The 22796-nt window shown below is 39.6% G+C and overlaps 1 long non-coding RNA gene across 1 annotated transcript in view; it reads left to right on the top strand.

Annotated features, from left to right (window-relative positions):
* Positions 1 to 22796, top strand: part of LOC307191814 — an 89227-nt gene that overhangs the window by 27971 nt on the left and 38460 nt on the right. The window contains exon 2 of the long non-coding RNA XR_013829853.1: positions 10693 to 10768. This is a non-coding gene — a long non-coding RNA (uncharacterized lncRNA). The remainder of the gene's footprint in view (positions 1 to 10692; positions 10769 to 22796) is intronic.

The raw sequence follows: 22796 nt of genomic DNA, 5'->3' as shown, positions 1-22796 counted from the left end.
CACCTCACACCCGTCAGAATGGCCAACTTCAAAAAGTCTAGAAACAAAAAATGCTGAAGAGGGTGTGGAGAAAAGGGAACCCTCTTACACTGTTGGTGGGGATGTAAATTGGTGCAGCCACTATTGGTGCAGCAACCTAATGTCCATCGACAGATGAACGGATAAAGAAGATGTGGTACATATATACAATGGAATATTACTCAGTCATAAAAAAGAATGAAATAATGCCATTTGTAGCAACATGGACGGACCTAGAGATTATCATACTAAATGAAGTAAGTCAGAGAAATATCATATGATACCACCTATATGTGGGATCTAAAAAAAGATACAAATGAACTGATTTACAAAACAGAAATAGACTAACAGACATAGAAAACAAACTTATGGTTACCAAAGGGGAAAGGAGGGGGTGGGGAGGGATAAATCAGGAGTTTGGGATTAACAAATACACACACTACTATATATAAAATAGATAATCAACAAGGACCTACTGTATAGCACAGGGAACTCTACTCAATAATCTGTAATAATCTATATGGGAAAAGAATCTGGAAAAAACTAGATATGTGTATGGCTAAATCACTTTGCGGTACACCTGAAACTAGCACAATGTTGTAAATCAACTATACTCCAATATAAAATAAAAATTAAAAAAATATATAGCCATTAAAAAAAAAGGAAGGATGGAACTGTCTGTAAGATGACTGAGTGAGTAGAAAAAAGGCAACTAACTGTCCCTGTGTAGTCCAAATGGGGTCCGTGCCACACTGGTGGGCCATAAGTGTCCTCTGCCGCCCACTGACCGATAAAACCAAAAGCAAGTTCCTTGGTCTTGGTTTTGGTTTTGGTTTTGGTACTTGTGAGTGACTCAAATGTACATCCAAGGATTTCATTTTTATGTAAGATTTAGTTATGTACCACAGGTAACCTCCTAAATAAATTATTAAGGATGATTACAATTTGATATTTATAAAGGAAATTGCAGTGTTTCTAGGGCAATTCAAGTTTCCACACATTTTCCAGCCTTTCAAATCCAAATAAGTGCCTCAGCCCTCATCTTGGAAGGTCTTACCAATGCCTTCTGGTTGTCGTCCATCCCATCTTGTTTTCCTTGGCGGTTCCTGGTTTCCCACTGGTTACCTCTGGCGTTCTTGCCATCACTCTGCAAACTGAAGATTTCTCTCCCAGCCGCTTCCTAATTCCCCAGGATCACCAAGCAAGGCTGCTGGCTTAACAGACTGAATATTGGAGGCTTCACAGTGCAGAAAAGGAAAGCTTGGGGGAGGGTGACGGCATATGAGCATCATGAATACTGCCTCTCTCCTGTCCCTGGCTGGCATCTACTCTCTGCAAATCAGAGCCTCTTCTCCCATCTTTGCTCCATGGGGAGTCCCCACCCCTTGGTCCCCAGTGCTTCCTCCTACCCAGTCCGGGGACACCCTAGGAGCTCTCAGCACAACAGATGTGTATCTCTGTCCAAAGAAAGTAGCTTTTTTAACACAGAGAAGTTTTAGCCTTGTTTTGTCCAAACCACTCCTGCCCTTTCTACTTAAGTGTAAGTAGAACACCCATTAACGTGTTTTCCCAATTAAAAAAAAAAAATCTGTTCTGGACTTCCCTGGTGGCACAGTGGTTAAGAATCCGCCTGTCAGTGCAGGGGACGGGTTCGAGCCCTGGTCCAGGAAGATCCCACATGCCGCGGAGCAACTAAGCCCATGCGCCACAACTATTGAACCTGTGCTCTAGAGCCTGCGAGTCACAACTACTGAAGCCCACACACCTAGAGCCCATGCTCCACAAGAGAAGCCACCGCAATGGGAAGCCCGCGCACCACAACCGAGAGTAGCCCCAGCTCACCGCAACTAGAGAAGGCCTGTGCACAGCAACAAAGACCCAACACAGCCAAAAATAAATAAATAAATAAATAAATTTATATTAAGAAAAAGAGTTATGTTGATCTAGATGTTTAAAAAAAATAAAATCTCTTCCAAAGAAGAATTCTGCAGTCACTCAAAGTAAGGAGCATAAACAGCAAAGGGTCCTTAAAGCAGCAGGGTTTCCCCTCCTACTCTAGAGTTTGCTGAGTTCTCTCATTCACTTCTCTGTTAAAGTTGCTGCCATACAAGGCTTGTAAAGATAAAAGGCTTCTCTTGTGGATGTGGACACCTAGATACTGTGATTTCAGCAAACTGGGGGAGAATTCTTTGTGAGCATCTTGCTGTCTTAGGTGATTGTAATTTTTGACTGATGTTTTTCTTTTTAATTATACATTACTTTTAGTTTAACTTCAAGGTTTACTTTGTTGTAGGTAGTTTAACTCAACGGTGGGTAGGGGTGAATATTCTTATCAGTAATGTTGGGGTCCATCATATTTCAATAACTTGATTTTTGAGATACCTTATATTGTGTTTCATGTAAGAAATCATCTAATCCTCTACTGTTAGAGTAGATAGACACATGATTGTTCTCCCTCTCATTTGTTCATATAAAACACTCCATTGTTTTCATTGATTTCCTTTCCTAAAGGATGTGGAAGTAGGTGGCCTAGAAGAGCAGGGGATCTTTTGCAAAGTCTAACAAGTTTGAGAGACACTGATGTAGGGACAAGTGATGTTAAAACTACTTAGCAATTGGTAGGGACTTCCCTGGTGGTACAGTGGGTAGCGCTCTGCACTCCCAATGCAGGGGGCCCAGGTCGGGGAACTAGATCCCACATGCATGCCGCAACTAAAGATCCTGCATGCATCAGCAAGGATCCCACATGCTGCAACTGAGACCTGGTGCAACCAAAATAAATAAACAAATAAAAATAAATCTTAAGAAAAAGCTACTTAGCAATTGGTAAAACGTGGGCACAGATCAATTGGGAGGACTCTAGCTGTTAGGGTGGAGCCAAATCCTAGAGTTCGAATCCTGGGACAGAGTTAACTCTTTAGTTACTGGGTCCTAGAGAGATCCAGGGCTCCTGGGGGATGGGAGCACATGGTAGGGTCCACAGTGGCTGTTTACCAACCAGTATGGAAGTATTTTAATATTTTAATAGTCAACGGGGTCTTATCAGTGCGTACCTGCTAAGTGTCAGTGCTGAAAGTAAAGATAGAGAATTATAGAATCCCTGAGTTGGGAGATACTGGAAGTCTCTAAAGAAATCATCTAAGTGATGCCTCCAGACAATGAATTCCTCAAAAAGCAAAGACCACATGCTTCCCACAGTGACAGCCACACCACAGATGCTCCATGACTGATGACTGGTTCAATGAGGGAATGAGCCAGCCCTCAACTGCTGTGCACTTCGCAAGTTGTCACTGGTCTTTTATGATTATCTCAAGTGATAGGAAACTCGTTATCATGCAAGGCTGCTGGTGATTTTGTTTGTGAATCCCTCCCATTTTTTGCATAGGAAAATTTTGATTTCAAATAATTTTACTCTTCTTTTGTTTTCTGATAAATGTTTACAGCAAATATCTGGACTTCTCTTTGTATATTATACATATATTAAATGTGAAATATATATTAACATTTGTCTAGCATATATATTTCTCTTCTGATTTCTACCTCTTTTCAGAAAACCTTCTTTTCCTATCATATTCCTTAGTCTCAACATTTTCTATTCTTTTTTTTTTTTTTCTTCAACATTTTCTATTCTTTATGCTTTAGCAATAGCAGATGACAATTACTAGCTGGGAGGTGGTGATGTGGATGCAAGACCAAAGGGTGAAGGACAAAACCAAAGGGTGAGGGACAGACAGAAGGGGCATAGAAGAAACCTCACTAGCACTGAGCATTCCTTCCTGTGGCCTTAAGCTAAGATCAGCTGTCTTTGGTGGAATCATTTACATGGACCTTGAACACTGGAGCTCTTCAGAGGGTGGGGCAACAATTACTGCTCTTGGAAGAGCTGACAGCTTTGACAGCCTGGAATTATTGGCACTTGAGTGTGCTGGAGAGAGCAGTCCTGCCAGAGGTCCAAGCTAATCACGACAAGGTTTATAGGGACATAGAGTAGCCTTACTGTGACGGAGGGAGATGTTTATCTTGTTAAATTGCCTTTGAATCCCTTTTGGAGCTGAATTTGCAATATTCTCCATGTTTAGTATGGGTATGATTTTTGTTGCTCTTGTTAATGATAATGAGAACAAAATGCAAAGTACTTAACATACATCTTTCTATTTGTTACAACACCACCAGGACGTGGACATTATTATTCTCATTTCACAGATGAAGACCACTCAGGAAATAAGAAGAGCCAGTCAATAAATAGATCTAAAGTCTGTAGACCCCTCCCTCTTTACATGGATTTATGCCAAGTAACATAAAAAGCCCTGGTAGCTCTTGACCGGGGCAAGGGTGTAGGCTCGCACGCTTCCCAACTCCGGAAAGATAGAGGAAGTTTTTAAGTTTCAGATTTCCTCCTACTTTCAAAAAAGAGGAACCTTAGTATTGTCTCATTTCAAGCATAGCAATGAGAAAAAGGTTCAAGAAAAGGTGCAGTTCTAAGACTGCAGGAATAAGAAGAAAGGAAATTTTATAGCTATCTAAACACCCCCAAAACGCAGGGGACTTACATAGTCAACCTGCTGTGAAGGAATAACAGGCTCGTGTTACATTTTAGAAATGACACTGAGACTGCAAATAGTCACAGCTGCCAACAACACTGGCCTGACTTATTCGGTCATTGGAGAGATGCCCATGTGAACACACAGACACAGGCATGTACACACAGGATATGTGTTTACTCAGTCCTCGTTACTCATAGAATCCATATTTGTGAATTTGCCTACTTGCAAAAATTTATTTGTAATCCCTCAAATTCACACTCAGGGCACCTTGGTGTCGTTCACAGACAGGCACAGAGCAGTGGAAAATTTGAGTTGCCAGATGTGCACTTTCCCCGCTGAGGTCAAAGTGACTCTCTAGCTTCCTGTCTCAACTCTCATACTATAAACAGTGTCCTTTTCGTGGTCTCTATCATGCCATGTTACTCACATTTTTGTGCTGTTTGTTGGTGATTTCCCTAGTTCAAATGGTCTGCAAGTGTCTGCAGTGTTCCTGAGCACAGAAGGCTATGATGTGCCTTATGGAGAAAATGTGTGTTAGATGAGCTTTGTTCAGGCGTGACTTATAGTGTTGTTGGCCATGAGTTCAGTGTTAATGAAACACCAGTGTATATTAAATAAGGGGTCTTTTAAACACAAAAACACACAAAATAAGGTTATGTATTCATCAGTTGGACTTAAGCGTTGCAACAAGAGACTCACAGGACCTAACTCTATATTTCCCCTAGCATCAGTGGTTCAATATTTGCCAATTCGGTGTTTGTGGCACCTTTATAGGACATAACTACCATGAATAACTGTACGAATCAACTGTATGTTTATAGGTGTATTGTGCATGTGCATGTATGCATATGTGTATTTGTGTAGCGCCTTATATGCTAATTCAGTGAGGCCCTGGAATTGTAATTCTGTTATTCAGTGATAAATGATTTTTAGAGAAAACTATTACCATTCCAAAATGTACATTTTTAAAAATTAGGGCTTAAAGATATTACAATTCATCTTTTGTTTCACTAGCAATATTTTTGATCAGCAATCATTTGATTGTACCAGCATGATAATGTTGCTTAACTACTGCTTGGAAGAGTGGGTGTATGTGGGCTAAAATTGTGAATATTATTGCAAAAACACTTACTTGGAATACGACTGCATTCCAAGCAACATTTTCACTCCAGAAATCTGTCCAAGAATTTGTTATCTAGTTGGTAAGTCGACTTTTGGACATAATATTCTGTTCAGATCTCTTTGGCCATGTCAACATAGTCAATACCCTCAAACGACCGCTCAAACTGAGTCAGATCTTGCCAGAGATGGGCGCTACCCTTCTGTGAAAGCCAGACCTGAATCCTCCCCAATCCACTCCCCTCCCAGCTACCACAGAGAGTGGAGCAAGATAGTTCCTGTCCATTTATTTCTCTGCAGCAGTGCCTTCCAGGAACTTCCCAGCATCTTTGGCTCTCCACATTTGACTAGATCCAGTTTCAACATATCTTGATTTTGGGAAAGAAATCAAATTTTATAAAATGGTAAAAAGCAAGGCAAAATTTTTCTTCCTTATTTGATCATCTCCATAATTGAATTAGGAAAAGCAGCCTGTATGGTGGAAAAAGCCCTAGACTGGGAAACAGGGTATTATTTTCATCGATAATGTTAATTACCTATGTCATCTAGGCAAGTGACTCAACTAGGCCTTAATGTCCTTATCTGAAAAGGTTGAAGTTGGACAAAATATCCTTTAGAGTCCCTTTTAGGTGAAAACTTCCTACACTCTATGCTTCTAGCTGGACTGCTCAAGATAATCTTGAGGTTTCCCAGATCATCTTGTCATTAGAAAGACTTCTAATGTGCTTTAGAGCCTGAAAATGGAAATGAATGAGTATAACACATCATATTGAATCTGACAATAGTCCCATCCAGTCCTGGTTGGCTGAAGAATATGTTAGTTTTTTCCATGTCATCTTCAGAGATTACAAATACCATTAATTTGTTAATTCATGCATTCGACACATATTATTGGGCCCCTATAATGCTGTAGCACATTGAAAACAAGATATGGTCCCCATCCTTAAGCCAAACCAAGATGTGTGCAAACCCAGTTTGATAAAAACTTGGTGCTCAAAGTAGGTTAATAATTTGATATCCTAGTCTTTTAAAATACGCTCAACATTTTAAGAAATGAGAAGGGGAAATGTCAGCACCAAAGAGAAATGTTTTTCTATTTAACTCAAAGGTATAAAAGTAATTTATATTTTGCCATAAGAGAAATTGTGTATGGCAAGCCGAATTAATTGGCATCATGTTTTATAGTTATCCTAGAGATATTTTAGGAACCATAAAAACTGCTCCCAGGACTTCCCTGGTGGTCCAGTGGTTAAGACTCTGTGCTCCCAAAGCAAGGGGCACGGGTTGTTCCCTGGTCGGGGAACTAAGATCCTATATGCCTCACGGCAGTGGCCAAAAGCAACAAACAAACAAAAAACACCAAAAAACCCCCCTCTTCCCTCTCCTTCTAAGCGGCTACCTCTGGCCCACTTGCCCACCGCTGCATCTCCCCCACTGGAGATTACAACCTTTGTTTTTTGTTCCATTTGATAATCAGTTATCAAATAAAATCAGAAAGTGTTTATTAAGTAACTTACTATAAGACCATGATTTCTGGGTGTCTAAATATTTATTTTATTGTTTTTGTTATTTTTGTAAGCTCTTCAACACTCTGTGAAACAAGGTAAGGTAGAAATAAACTATTGGCTTAATTAACATTGTGACATTTCTATGTACCAATTTAGCTAATATTTAACCCTAACTAAAGGTTTTTTGTTTGTTTGTTTTAAGGTGCAGAATCTTCCAAACATACAATCTGCTACGTAAAGCACTGTATTTCCTTTTATAGATTTTATACTATCTCCTATATAAATCAATGTTTGGCAAAGCAAATCAGATTTATCTATTAGCTTACATTAAAAGTCAAGCCATTTTTGTTTGCTGATAAATTTATCTTCAATTTGGGGCTTCATTAGTCTCATTTTGGGAATTTCTCCCTTTTGTCTTTTCTGCACCTACAAGCACTATGGTGGTTCTGAATTCAAGAATATTTTTGGCAAATCTTTTGGCAGAAAATTTTGGTAATGAAAAAAGCCTTCTGTCCCTAAGTCATCTGTTCTATCTATTCAAACTTCTCTTAACTTACAGTTTATTACACTGGGACATACCTAAAAATATAAGATTTTGATAAGTAATGTTCCCTGTGAATCCTGAAATATAGAGGTTGAGATTTCACTGTAGAAATATCTATGTAAATAACTTTACTTCATGGAATCAAACTAATAAAACCCAAAATTTTTGTTAATATTCAACATGCTATGTTTGTTGTGAAATAAACTAAGTTTTGTATAGAATAGTGGTTTTTATGACATTTTTATTTTTTTGGCCGCACTGTGAGGCTTGTGGGATTTTATCAGACCCGAGCCCTCGGCAGTGAGAGCGCAGAGCCAGCCCTAACCACTGGACCACCAGGGAATTCCCTTATCATTTAATTTTGCTAGTTAGGAAAAAAAACCACTATGGTGCTCACTGTGAATCTAAAACCTACAATTCCTCCTAGAATCTACCCAAACAGAGGGAAAATTAATACTTCTTTCAAGTTTTAATTCCCCATAGAAAGAAAATTATTTTCCTTAAGTATATTTCTAGAATTAGTCTAAGGAAAATAAAATTTTGCTAAACGATTAAACTGATTTTTTTTTCTGTTTCAGCTAGTCAGTATTTTAAATTGAGTCCCTTAGTGATCTTGTATAATCTGAAAACTCAATCATAATTAACTTGCTCCTCCCAACTTTATACAAGAGGGAACAATTCTTATTATAAGACCTTTGCCATTCAATACTGTGTTAAAAGTAAGTTAGAGAATTAGGAAAGATAAGGCTGCCTATTACAAGCTGTTCATCTACTAAGAATGTATCTGTTCTTGGAATAGTTGAGGTGTGGCTAAAGTTTAAATGATTTGTTTACAGAAAGGATTTTTTAAACGCATAGAGTAATATTTGACCTTTACTATGTGAGTCAGCAGAGTGCAAGAGAACTTCCAGTCATGTTTTTGCTCTTCCTCAAGAACGTCAGTGAATTTGGGGAGAAAATATCACTTGTACGTCCACGTATACATGTAAATGCTAAGTATTTTATATTTTTATTACTTGTTACCTTATGATAAAATACCAAACGGATGTAATTGTGTTTTGCTTTGAGTTTTATTATATGTGCTCAGAAATATTAACTTTTGGTGAAGAAAATAAGAATATTAAATAATTAAAACTACTCTGTATTGCTGTCAACCAGTCATCATGCTTAGCATTTTACGTAAATCACGACTCTATTCAATCATGATGGTGATGAAGATAAGGAAGATGATGACAATGGATATCATTTGTTAAGCAGCCATTATGTACCTAGTACCTGCTAGGCACCTGAGGTATAATAGTGTACATGGGAGGCACAATCCCTGACCTTATAGAGATTAAGATTAGTGACAAGGTGTAAACAGATCAACAGTTATGATATAGAGTGGTGAGGGCTGTGTGGGAGAAGTATGGGTGTTACAGAAGCACACTGGAGGGGTGTCTGACCCACATTTTATTGAGGCATAAAGAGAAGGTATGTGTCACACACACACACACACACACAAACAGATATAAAAGGATGAATTGGCCACCAAAAAAAAAAAAAAAATCCCAGAATAAAAATGAGCATGAAGAAATATCCAAAGGGTGGAATATGCATGACATTTCCAAAAGGACTGAAAAAATTTTCAATATGGTGGGAGCAGAGAGGACCAACATGGACAAAATAAAACATAATCAACCATGTGGTTGAATGATGGGGGCAGAGGCAAGACTGTTGGCAACAAAATGAATTAGAAAGGTTGCAGTCATTTGGCAAAAACAAAACAAAAAATGATTGTCTGACACCAGGGGAGTGACAATGTGAATGGATAAAATGTGACTTGATTTGAGAGACGTTTAGGACGTAGATTTGGTAGGTCTCAAAGGTGGGAGTGAGGGAGGTTGAAAGAGAAAGGGATTCTGTGGAGAGGCAGTTGGCATTTAATGAAATTCGGAACAGAGGAGGAGGAGGTGGTTTTGGAGTGAGGAAAAAGAGAGCACTTACTTTTGATGTGCTGAGTTTTAGGTGGCTATTGGATATTCAAGTAAATCCAGAATTTACATATGAGGAAATGAAACTGAATGAAGTTAATAACTTCATTTGGAGTCATGACGGTCTGGCTCCAAATTCCGTTAACCCTTCTCAAATCTTTGTGCCAAACTCTTCTCTAGAGATATGGATTTTGACAATCTGGACTCTCAGTGCTCCTTATTTGATCCTATAGGACAGTGTCAGGATACTGGTTTCTACTTCAGCTGTTCCACTAGCTTCTTGACTCTGGGCAAATCATTAACCTTTCAGAATCACTGTCTTTAAGGAAGGAGTTGGACCAGACTGGTATTTTTCAAAGGGGCTTTGGAAGTAGGAGTGGAAGGAGCTTAGAAAAGAAGAGCATGAACAAACATGTCTCCCGAGAAAAGCCTATCACCTGGAAAGGTTCCTCAAACCATAAACTCTACCTAGGTCCTCCTCCTCCCTCCTATTCTGATATTCCCCCCAGCAAGGGCATCCCTTCAAGTTGAGATCTATGGCTTTGGCTTGTTCTGTATCCTTCAGATATGCTCAGAGAAATAAAGATTGATAACCTCCAGATAAGATGATCTCAAAGTCTTTCATGTGCTCTTAGACATTTCAAAATTCTGTCATTGCAAATCAACTTCTTTAAAATATACAAGAGAATAGTGTTTTTGCTTGTTTTCTCACTAGGTCTTCTTTCATTCACCATATGTTCACTGCGTACTTACTATGGGTCAGATCAGGCATGTAGATGCTCGGGATATAGCAGCGAATAAGACAAAGTCCTGTACTTGGGACACTCGCATTCTGGTAGGGAGGGACAGATAATGAACTTTGAAAAGCACAGGCTGAACTGTGTAGGTCCATTTATACGCAGATTTAAGAAAATAAATATAGTACCTGTATTTTCATTTTACAGATCTCAAATTAACTAACGTGGGGCAATGTTTGTGTTCAACAGGATCACAATATGTGGAATCAAAAGAACTAGCGTTTGAGTCCTGATTCTATCCACTGTTTCAGCTTCCTGCCCTTGGGTGAGTCATTTATCAATTCCTTTGTTTTTGAGGCAGAGATAGCAGTACTCGTATTTTCGACTCAGTGGGGTGTCAGTGCCTCTAACCCCCATGTTGTTCAAGGGTAACTGTACACAGAAAATCACCAAAGCTATAGCAGTCCTAAACACTATCAAGCAACTTGACTGAACTGAAATATTTTCATTTTCAAACTCTACTTCTCTACCTAACAACAGCAGAACACACATTCTTTTCAAGTGTACACAGAACATTCACCAAGAAAGACAATACTCTGGGCCATAAAGCAAACCTTAGCACACTTTGAAATGAATTGAAATCAGGACTATGATAAAATTAAACCAAAAATTAATAGCAAACTTATCTAGAAAATCCCCACATATTTAGAAATTAAACAACAGACTTCTAAATATCACATGGGACAAAAAAAAGTCTCAATGGAAATTAGAAAATATTTTGGACTGAATGAAAAGAAACATGTAGCACATCAAATTTGCACAATGAAGCTAAACAGTTTTTAGAGAGAAATTTTTTTTTTTTTTTTTTTACTGGTTTCTTTTTTTTTAAACATCTTTATTGGGGTATAATTGCTTTACAATGGTGTGTTAGTTTCTGCTGTATAACAAAGTGAATCAGTTATATATATACATATGTTCCCATATCTCTTCCCTCTTGCGTCTCCCTCCCTCCCACCCTTCCTATCCCACCCCTCCAGGCGGTCACAAGCACTGAGCTGATCTCCCTGTGCTATGCTGCTGCTTCCCACTAGCTAGCTACCTTACGTTTGGTAGTGTATATATGTCCATGCCTCTCTCTCGCTTTGTCACAGCTCACCCTTCCCCCTCCCCATATCCTCAAGTCTGTTCTCTAGTAGGTCTGTGTCTTTATTCCTGTCTTACCCCTAGGTTTTCATGACATTTTTTTTCTTAAATTCCATATATATGTGTTAGCATACGGTATTTGTCTTTCTCTTTCTGACTTACTTCACTCTGTATGACAGACTCTAGGTCTATCCACCTCATTACGAATAGCTCAATTTCGTTTCTTTTTATGGCTGAGTAATATTCCATTGTATATATGTGTCACATCTTCTTTATCCATTCATCCAATGATGGACACTTAGGTTGTTTCCATCTCCGGGTTATTGTAAATAGAGCTGCAATGAACATTTTGGTACATGACTCTTTTTGAATTATGGTTTTCTCAGGGTATATGCCCAGTAGTGGGATTGCTGGGTCATATGGTAGTTCTATTTGTAGTTTTTTAAGGAACCTCCATACTGTTCTCCATAGTGGCTGTACCAATTCACATTCCCACCAGCAGTGCAAGAGTGTTCCCTTTTCTCCACACCCTCTCCAGCATTTATTGTTTCTAGATTTTTTGATGATGGCCATTTTTAGAGAGAAATTTATAGCAATAAATGCTTATATTAGGGGGGAAAAAAGGTCTCAAATCAGTAATCTAATCTTCCACCTTAAATAATAAGAAAAAGCAGAGCAAACTAAGCCCAAAGCAAAGAAAGAAAAGGATAAAGATAAGAATAGAAAGTCAATGAAACTGAAAACACAAAAAACAATGGAGGAAGTCAGCATAACCAAAAACTGGGTCTTTAAAAAGAACAATATAATTGATAAAGCTCTAGCAAGAATGGCCAAGAAAAACAGATAGAAGACACAAATTAATATACCAGAAGCAAAAGCTGGACAAAGAAGGGGTGAACATTAAATGCATAATTAGGAAGTACTATAACAACGTTATGCTCATAAATTCAACAACTTAAATGAAAAGGAACAATTCCTTGAGAGACACAAACTATCAAAGCTCACATACACAAAAATAGGTAATCTGACTAGTCATATATCTATTAAAGAAATTGAATTTGTAGTTAAAAACCTTCCAACAGGGCTTCCCTGGTGGCGCAGTGGTTGAGAGTCCGCCTGCCGATGCAGGGGACAAGGGTTCGTGCCCTGGTCCGGGAAGATCCCACGTGCCGGGGAGCGGCTAGGCCCGTGAGCCATGGCCACTGAGCCTGCGCGTCCGGAGCCTGTGCTCCGCAACGGGAGAGGCCACAAAAGTGAGCGGCCCACATACCGCAAAAAAGAAAAAAAAAAAAACCTTCCAACAAAGACAATTCAAGACTCATATGGCTTTTCTGGTGAATTCTACTAAAAATTTAAGGAAGAAATAATACCAATTCTACAAACGCTCTTCTAGGAAAATTGAAGAGGAGAGAGTACCTCTCTACTCATTTTACAAGGCCCATATTACCCTGATACCAAAACCAGACAAAGACACAAGAAAACTATAGACCAATAATTCTCATGAACATAGATTCAACAATTCTCAAAAAGATTTTAGCACGTTAAATCCAGCAACATATGCAAAAGATAACATCATGAGAAAATGGGGTGAACACCAAGAAGCAAGGCTAGTTCAGCATTCCAAAATTAATGTGGATTACATTGACTAAAGAAGACTGAAAAGGAGAAACTACATAATTATATCAATATCTATAGAAAAATCATTTGACAAATAAAAAATATATTTATGATAGAAACTCTCAATAAACTAGAAATAGCAGCAATTTTTCTCAATATGATAACAAACATCTACTAAAACTTAAAGCTAAATTAGACATAATTAGACATTATAAATTATATGTAGTAAATTATACATAATGGTGAAGAATAAATACTTTTGCCTTGATATGGGAATAAGATTCAAGACTGAGACAAGATGCTCACCACTCCTATCTAGCAGCATACTACTCAGTGCAATAAGGCAAGGAAAAGTAAAAGATACTGAAGTATCATTTACAATGGCCCCCAAAATGAAATATTTAGGTGGAAACAACAAAATATTAGCAGAATTTGCATGATAAAGACCACAAAACACAGATGAAAGAAATCAAAGAACTACATTTATTGTGTTTGTGTACTGAAAGACAATATTAAGATGATAATTCTCAAATTGATCTATAGATATATTACAATCCCAATAAAAATCCCAGCAGGATTCTTTTTATCAGTAGCTATTGACAATATCATTCTAAACTTTATATGGAAAGCCAACATAATTAGAATAGACAAAATGGTTTGGAAAAAGAAAAACCAGGTTGGAAGATTCATGTTGCTTGATCTTAAGAGTTACTGTGAAGTCACAGCGATCGAGACAGTGAAGTATTTGCAAAAGGATAGACACAAAGATGAATGAACAGAATAGAGAGTCCATAAATTGATGCATACAAATACGCCCAATATATTTTTTGACAAGGGTGCCAAGATAACTCACTGGAGAAACCGTAGTTTTTTCAACAAATGGTACTAGAACAATTGAATATACATATGCAAAAAATAAATGTAATGAAATATAAAATTATAAAAGTTTGGAAGAAAACTTTAAAGAAAATCTCTGTGTCCTTGGGTTTGGCAAAAAGTTCTTAGATATGACATTAAAGGTCCAAGACATAAAAGAAAAATTTGCTACCTTGGAATTCACAAAATTAGAAACTTTTGCTCTGTGAAAGACACTGTTAAGAGAGTGGTAGATAAGATACAGACTGGGAAAAAATATCTGCAAATCATATTTCTGACAAAGGAATTATATCCATAATATATAAAAAGTTTCATAACTCAACAACAAAAAAACCCCCTAAAAACCTGGGCAAAGATTTGAACAGACACTTCACCAAAGAAGATATATAGATAGTAAATAAACACAAGATATGATGCTCAACGTTATTAGTCATTAGAGAAATGCAAATTAAAGCCACAATATGATACCTTTACACATCTTTTTAAATGTTTAATACAAAAACAAAAACTGACAATACCAAGTCCAATACAGTACAAGGATATGGAGTATCTGGAACTCTCATACACTACTGATGGGAATGAAAATGGTACAGCTACCCTGGAAAACAGTTTGTCAGTTTCTTGTAAAGTTAAACTTGCACTTGCCATATAAATGTAGCACTCTTACCTCTATGTATTTACCTTGGAGAAATGAAAACTTAGGTTCACACAAAAACCTGTATTCAAATCATCGTAGCAGCATTATTCACAACTACAAAAACCTGCAACAACCTAAGTATCCTTAGCTGGGCAAATGAATAAAGAGGTACATGCATTAAATGAAATACTACTCAGGAATTAAAAGGAAGGAATTATTGATATTCTCAACAACATTGATGCATTATGTTTATCAAATATATTACGCTAAGTGAAAGAGGCAAGGCTCAAAAAGTTACATATTGCATGATTCCATTTATATGAAAATCTGGAAAAAACAACACTGTAGGAATAGAAATAAGATCAAAAGTTGTTTACTATGATTTAAGGGTGTGTGTGTGGCGGGGAGTGGGTTTGACTATAAAGTTGCAACACGGAGGAGTTTTTGGAGTGAAGGAACTGTCTGTATCCTGACTGTGATGGTTGTTATACCATGCTATAATTTATCAAAACTCACAGAATGAATATTTTGAAATATTTTTTAAAATAATAGAGATCATAAAAGAAAAAAATGGAATTGATTCTAAAAATATTTAGATATCTTCTCTATGTAAAAGTAATTCTAAATAAAGTTCCTAACTAAAACACAGAGAAAATTTCAAAAAGTGGGTGAGGAATTTACAAACCATGAGGTCCTTTAGGAGAACACAACGGCTGGCGACCACTAGGGGCAGTACAGAGATGTCTAAAGCACTTTAGTCAAACCCAGAAGATAAATGGCAAATTAATCAAAATCTTCTTCCCGCCTTTGGAATTTTTCAGAGGGCACACTTGGCAATTCTGGGTTACTTCCTTTGTTCCCTCACTTGTATTGTGGGCGGCAGATAGTGGGCTGATGTGACCGCAGAAGCATTCCAAGTGGGTGCTTATAGATTTGCAATGCCCTGCCTGGGCTGGGGAGGCCCCGAATACTAGAATGGCGGGGATCCCAGGCCTCTGCTAAGGGTGACTGATGGAACAGTGGAGGGGAGCTTTCTGGGTGAGCGTGTGTCTCTGCTCAGGCTTCTAACCAGCCCACTGGTGCTTGCAGGTTGGAAACCAGAAACGTGGGATGGGACAAAAAATGTAAAGAGCATAAAAATAAACTTGCTTAGTGTGGCCGAATGCCTGAGGGGCCCGGAGAGGCTGAGGGAGAGTAGAAGAGATGCCACGTGGAGAAAGATGAGGACCAAGAAAAAGGCCAAATGTCTGAGCAGATGCCAACCCATCCTTACCTCATTTTTCTCTTTTTTTATTTCATTTTTTTCTTTCTCTCTTCCTTCTTCTCCTCTCTCTTCTCTTCTCATTCTCCACCCCTACACCCCCAAACCTGTATTTTCCCTCCTCTCCTGTGCTTTTGTATCTCCTTCATTCCTCTCTCTCTTCACAGTCAACTGAATAACACGTGTTCAGTGAACACGGCAGAGACAAGATCAAAGGCGTGAAGGACCATTAGCTTCTGGTGGCTGCCATAACAAACTACAATAAACTTGGTGGCTTAAATCAACACAAATTTATTCCGAAGGCCAAAAGTTTGAAATCAAGGTGTTGGCAGGGCTGCAGTCCCTCTGAAGGCTGTAGGAGAGGATGCTTCCTTTCCTCTCCAGACATTCCTTGGGTTGTGGCTGCCCGACTCCATCTCTGCCCCCCTCTTCACGTGGCCTCTTCTCAGTTTTTAAGATCCTTAATTTATGAATCTGCAAAGACCTTTTTTCCAAATAAGATCATATTCATAGATTCTGAGGGTTAGGACATATCTTTTTTGGGGAGGAGGAGCACCATTTAACCCATGACAAATGAGGTTCCAACCTCCAGACAACATTTGATTCTTCTGTTCTCACTCATTCAGTAAGCCATGTAGTTCTGACGATGAGTTATTACTTAGCCTCACACTAGAACAGAGCAAGTAAAAAGTAAATGCAATTCATGGGTCCTGTACTTAGAGAATCAACAGTGTGGTTGGAAATTCACAATAAATTCTCCTCCCAACCCCCCACATATAAAACATAACACAAGAAAGTTAAAGAACACAATAGTTCAATAATGCCATGTAAAATATAATTAAGAGTAATCTAGTTAGAGAAACAAGACTAGCATATGTCTCATGATTAAAGAGCAATTAAACTAATAACGTGATAGAAAAACAGACAAAGGATGTGAACAGAGAGTTCATATAAAAGACGTAGAAATTAAATGTTCCAAAAGATGCTCAAGCTTACTCATAAGAAAAGAAATGCAAACTAAAACTACCTTGGATATGTACTATTTCTTACCTATTATGTAGCAAAAATCCAAAAGTTTGGTAATACTCTCCTGGTGAGGCTATGGAGAGAGTCACTTTCATACATTGCTGGTGAAGTGTAAATTGGTACAACCCTGACAGTGGCGATTTGATGATATCTCTAAAATTTATCTATAAAAATGTTGTGAAGTATATATTCTTTGATCCAGCATGCCTGCTTCTAGGATGTTACTTTACCAAAAAATTTACACAGGTGCAAAATGATCTATGTTCAAATTATTCTATATAGCACTGTCTTAAAGAGCAAAATATTGGAAATGAGCCAGAGATTTTGCAGTGCGCAACTGAGGAATATGGCTGTTAAAGAAGGTAGAGGCTCAGTACCAGGGAAGTCATTATGGGGGAGCAGTGGTCCCATGACTCAAGCCCCCCTTCTTGGCCTTTGTCTATCATTCTTCTCAAGTAGCAATCATCTTCCATTCCAGTAAGGGTTTCTCTGCAGCCTTGCTTTCTTCCTGACCTAGTTTTTACAACTGTGTTCAGCATTTCATGCAAAGTTTTGGGAAACATTCTCATTGAGGTCCACACCTAAGGGGCATATTGAAGCCCATGCCCACTTTTACCCGGAGGCTGGTCCAGTCACGCTAACATAAACATGCAGGGCCTGGATCTATCACAGCCAATAAAACTATTCATTTGGAATAAAATAGCCTGATAAACCCTGGGTCTGTACCCTTCAGAGGAAATACAGGTACATGTACACGTACACACACACATGCACATACACACTCGCCCAATCTAAAGTCCAGTGCATTAGGAATTAATTTGCCAGGAAAAGGATCATAAATTGCCCCACATCAATATGTTTATGTTTCCAGACCCTGAGTCCATCTTTCCTGGCGTAGAATCAGAGGACAATGGAAAAAGCAAATATTTGAATTCAGAAGATGCAGCTCTTTAGGACTCACTAACCATAGAACCTTGAACAATCACTTAATTTCTTTGAGATTCCATTTCTCATCAACAAAATGGGGGTCAAAGTAATATCTGCAACATTAATTAGCTTTTGATGCCTAACAAACCACCCAAAACGTAGTGGCTTAAAACAATGAATTTCATGCACAGTTCTGCAGGTCACCATTTGACCTGGCTTAACTGGGTGGCTCTGGTTTCATCTAGGCTCTCTCCTGCCTCTGCAGTGAGCAGCCAAGCCAGCTGGTCTCAGGTAGCCTCAGGAAGACAGCTTATCTCTGCTCCTGAGGACTCTTCTCCAGTTGACTAGCCTGGACTTGTCTTAAGCGGGAGACAGCTTCTGAGAGAGACTCAAAGCTCATAAGGCCCCTTGGAGTCTAGATTTGGTGCTATGGACCAAATTGTGTCCCCCTCCCCCAAATTCATATGTTGAAGCCCCAATCCCCACTGTGACTGTATCTGGGGACAAGACCTATAAGGAGGTAATAAAGGTTAAATGAAACCATAAAGGAGGGGTCTTAATCTAACAGGACGTGTCCTTATAAGAAGAGGAAGAGACACCAGAGATCTCTCTCTCTTTGCACAAGCACAGAGGAAAGGCCATGCGGGGTTAAGGTGAGAAGCTCTGTAAGCCAGGAAGAGAGGTCTCACCAGACACCAACCCTGATGGTACCTTGATCTTGAACTTCTAGCCTCCAGAACTGTGAACAAATAAATTTCTGTTGGTTAAACCACCCAGTCTGTGGTGTTATAACAGCCTGAGCAGACTAATACAATTGGAGTTGGCAAAATATCACTTCTACCGCATTCCATTGGCCAAAGCAAGACACTAGAAATGAGCTCAAAGACAAAGCGTTAGGAAATAGACTCTACATCTTGATGGGAGGAGCCACAAAGTCCCCTGTCAAAGGGTCATGGATATAGCAGTAATAATCTAAAGCATCTGCCACACATAGTTTTTCTATGGATCACATGAAATTACAGATATGAAGGCACATCCTTAATCATAAAGCCCTATAGCAATGTTAACTATGGCATGCAGCCTGTCGCGCTTTGTGGCAGTTGTGACCATTTCTTAACTACCAGGTGATGTGGTTGTATAGATGTGTCTGGGTAGTACACTGTTCCCAGGGAGTTAGTAAAAGTCGCTGCCTAGTGAATGAAGTCCTATAAATCTTCTATACAAATTTTTGTGTATTTATTTTTGTCCTTTTTGAAGTCCTATAATTTTTATAATTAACCAGAGAAGTAGCATGGTTTCGGAAAGCAAGACTGCATTTTCATAGCTAGAAAAGCCTGAAAATAAGTATTTGAATGAGTATCCCACTCAGTGAGTTCAGGAACAGGAAGTTTGATGGCTGGATGAATAGTAGAAAAGAAGGATGCAAATCAGATCAGATTTAGTGAACTTAGTCGTCCATGCTCACCACCTCCCTGAGAGACCAAGGGAAAAACGAGGCTGCTGAGTCAAAGAGGCAGCCCGCCGGGGAGGAATATCTGTGGCTACAGCATCAGACTCTTTTCTCATCGAAAGACCTGCCCATGAGTCCTGAAGACTGTGTCCAGGTTCACAAGCCTTTGCCCTGATCATCTCCCCGATCATCTCCTGTCCTTGCGCAGAGTTACAAGCAGAAATCCTACTGACAGTTGTGGTAAAGAGAGGTTATTCTGTCAGAACGGATAGTCTGGCAAGCTGGTGCTTCTGTTCCAACTGCGAACAGGTTAAATTATACAGCATAGCATATTTCATCATTCTTTCATTGGTGAGGATAGACATGGCGCTCTGACTGCAATGGAGACGTAGTGGTTCCTGGGAAGTGGATCTGTGTACCTTGAGAAGTCAAAAGGGTTGAGAGGATAAAGGGAGAGGCTTCAGCCTCTGGAAATCTGCAAACTTGGGGAGTTAAGAGGCAGAACGTCACACTCTGCTGGCAGTCTCTCCTATGTATTGGCTTAAGTAGGCAGGTATGTTGGTCCAGAAGCAGGGGGGGTGATTTTCCCCCCGGGGTTGGGAGCACGATTAACACCTTCAGGTCACTCACAATACCTGAGATGTAATTAACTCATCAAAACATCTTGAATGGTTCCTGAATGATCCAATGCCTGTCTCCAAACTATTATTGCTTGTATTACACTGTATTGCAGTAAGATTATAAGTAGGTATAGATTAAGATCTTACTTTCTTCTGCATCTGCAGTTTAGTTCACTGCCTGGTACCTAATAGGCACACTGAATAAATACAAGAATGAATGAACTCAATAAATATTTTTTCAATAAATTGATAAATCAATACAAAATAAATGAAGGACACAGTCAGGGTTTAAATTTATAAAGTATATGAAGGACTAAAAATATTAGTATCTACTTTATTTTTTGTCCCAAGGCCCTTGTACTATGTACTCAATAAATACTTGTTGATTTGCAGTGAAGTTACCTAGCCCCCAAATTAATTATTACATTACAAAAATAAGACAGCTAAGTGTCCCAATTAAAAGGTGCAATGGGCAAAATTCTACCCTTCATTCCTGAAAAGCCATAGCTCTGTGCCCCTGTAGACTGGAAAGAACTACCTTCTTCCCTCCAAAAAATTCCTAGTGCCTGTAGCCTTGGCTATACCAGAGTCAGGGGCACCTACAGCCCCTCGTTCTCATTACAATCAGTGGGGAACTGACAGGGAACTTTCTTTCAAAACCCATGCCTGTTGGGAGCCTCACCAGGCTACATCTCCTACTCCCCCTGTGCTCCCTCTGCCTCAATCTCTCCATCTAATTCCTGAGAATTGGCTTCAGTATAAAAGAAACTTAGAATATGTCCAAGGGTGAAGATGTGAGCGGCTTCCTTCAATCAAAACATACCCTTCTGCAAACTCAGGCTGAGAGAGATTTCTTGCAAAGAGTGGTCTGTCAGGGCTCATAGGTGTTGACATATTCCTCGGAACTGACAGTGAGCTACCTAAGGCTGCCTTGGATTTCCACTATCTGCAAAAGTTGTCCCATGTGAAGTCCCCACCTGCAGTAATACAGCAGTGGACAGCTAGAGGGAAGCATGTGGATCATGGCGATGAAGCTGCTTTCTCGTCCTTCACCGTCTCTAGGATCAGAAATGCAGGGAGGATGGTCACTCCCAGGGCTTTAGAGATTTTATTATTGACAATGTGGTGTCACCACATCCCTAAGCCATCCCCCAGGCATTCCTGAAACTTAGCATTGCATTTCCCTACTAAGCTAATTGCCTCTTCTTCCCAATTTTACTTCCCTTTTTGGGGGGTCTGACAACACCTTAAAATACATTCGTCATATAATCCCAGATTCAGGGTATGTTCTTAAACATATAGATGACAGCACGGAATCCGATTCTCTTTTTTTTGTCCTCTTGGACCTGAGGTTCTTTCTTTTTCTCCATCTCCTAGATGTCCAACTGCCCTTGAGTTTTTGAAACAAAAACATGACCACAGTTTTCCAAAACGCCTCTTGGCATTCCCCAAGGAATGGAGCCTTCACATTCCAGACAGGGTTTAAAGGAAACTGCTGAAATAATTCCTTCAGGCCAATCTCAACCCATCACTCAGGAACAAGAATAAAAACAGCTGATATTACTGAGGGCTTCCTCTGGGCTATGCAGTTTATCTCTAAGAGATATGCTTTTATGTGTGCTTAGTTCAAGCAAAACACCATGAAGTGGTATTTGCATTTATTCACAAGGAAACCTGAGCTGGAGAAGGTAGATGACTCCACTGCAGTTCCATTCCACACGGCTGCTCACGCAGCAGCAATGTCCTCAAAAGCACTGAAGGTCTGCAAAGAAAGGGTCTGTCGAAAGAGGTTCATCAAGCTCTTGGGACCTTGGAAAACCTGACCTCCAAGGCGGAGGGGAGAACATAGTGCAAGACCTGGAGCCTGCTTTGGCCGGAATAGAGGGTGCTGGAAGGGATGGCAGGGAGAGAGACACGGAGGAGTGGGCAGAGGTTGGACCCAGCGAGGTGCTTAAAGCACATTTATTGGTTTAGGATTTTATCTGGAGGATGCTGTCTCATCATACATCAGAGAGTGTTAACCAGGGGAAGGAGGTACTGGATTAGCTTTCTATGTTAAAAAGTTTTGAAATCTAACTTTTTACGAAGTTCAGTTCAGTGGTGGGTTGGGGAACAGATTATAGTAGGGGCAGGAGTGGATACAAAGAGAGGACCAGAGAGCAGGCTGCTGCGCTGGGCCAGGGGAGAGAAACTGGTGCCTTAGATTCTCTTTGTGGCAGGGAAAATGGAGAGAAGTGGACAGATTTGAAAGAGTTTATTAAAAATACAGAACAGACTGATCAATGAAGAGAGCCAGTGAGTTGGGAAGAATGAGGAACCAAGAATGACTTCTAGTTTTCTGGTTTGAGCAATTAAGAGCACTGAAGGAAGAACAGCAAGAGAGGGGGAGGAGGACTTCCCTGGTGGCGCAGTGGTTGAGAGTCCACCTGCCAATGCAGGGGATGCGGGTTTGTGCCCCAGTCCGGGAAGATCCCACATGCCGCAGAGCAGCTGGGCCCGTGAGCCATGGCCGCTGAGCCTGTGCATCTGGAGCCTGTGCTCCACGACGGGAGAGGCCACAACAGTGAGAGGCCCGCGAACCGCAAAAAAAAAAAAAACAAAGAAAAATTAAAGTAAAATAAATCAAAGACAAATACTGTATGATCTCACTTATATGTGGAATTTAAAACAAACTGAATAGAAACAGAGAACAGACTGGTGGTTGCCAGAGGGGGTGGGGGAAATGGGTGTAGGTGGTCAAAAGGTACAAACTTCCAGTTGTAAGATGAGTAAGTTCTGGGGATGTAATGTACAGCA

Source organism: Stenella coeruleoalba, assembly GCF_951394435.1.
Source record: "Stenella coeruleoalba genome assembly, chromosome: 9".
In the NCBI taxonomy this organism is placed as follows: domain Eukaryota; kingdom Metazoa; phylum Chordata; class Mammalia; order Artiodactyla; family Delphinidae; genus Stenella; species Stenella coeruleoalba.
Note: the sequence above shows the minus strand (reverse complement) of the source record. Positions and strands in the feature narration are given on the sequence as shown.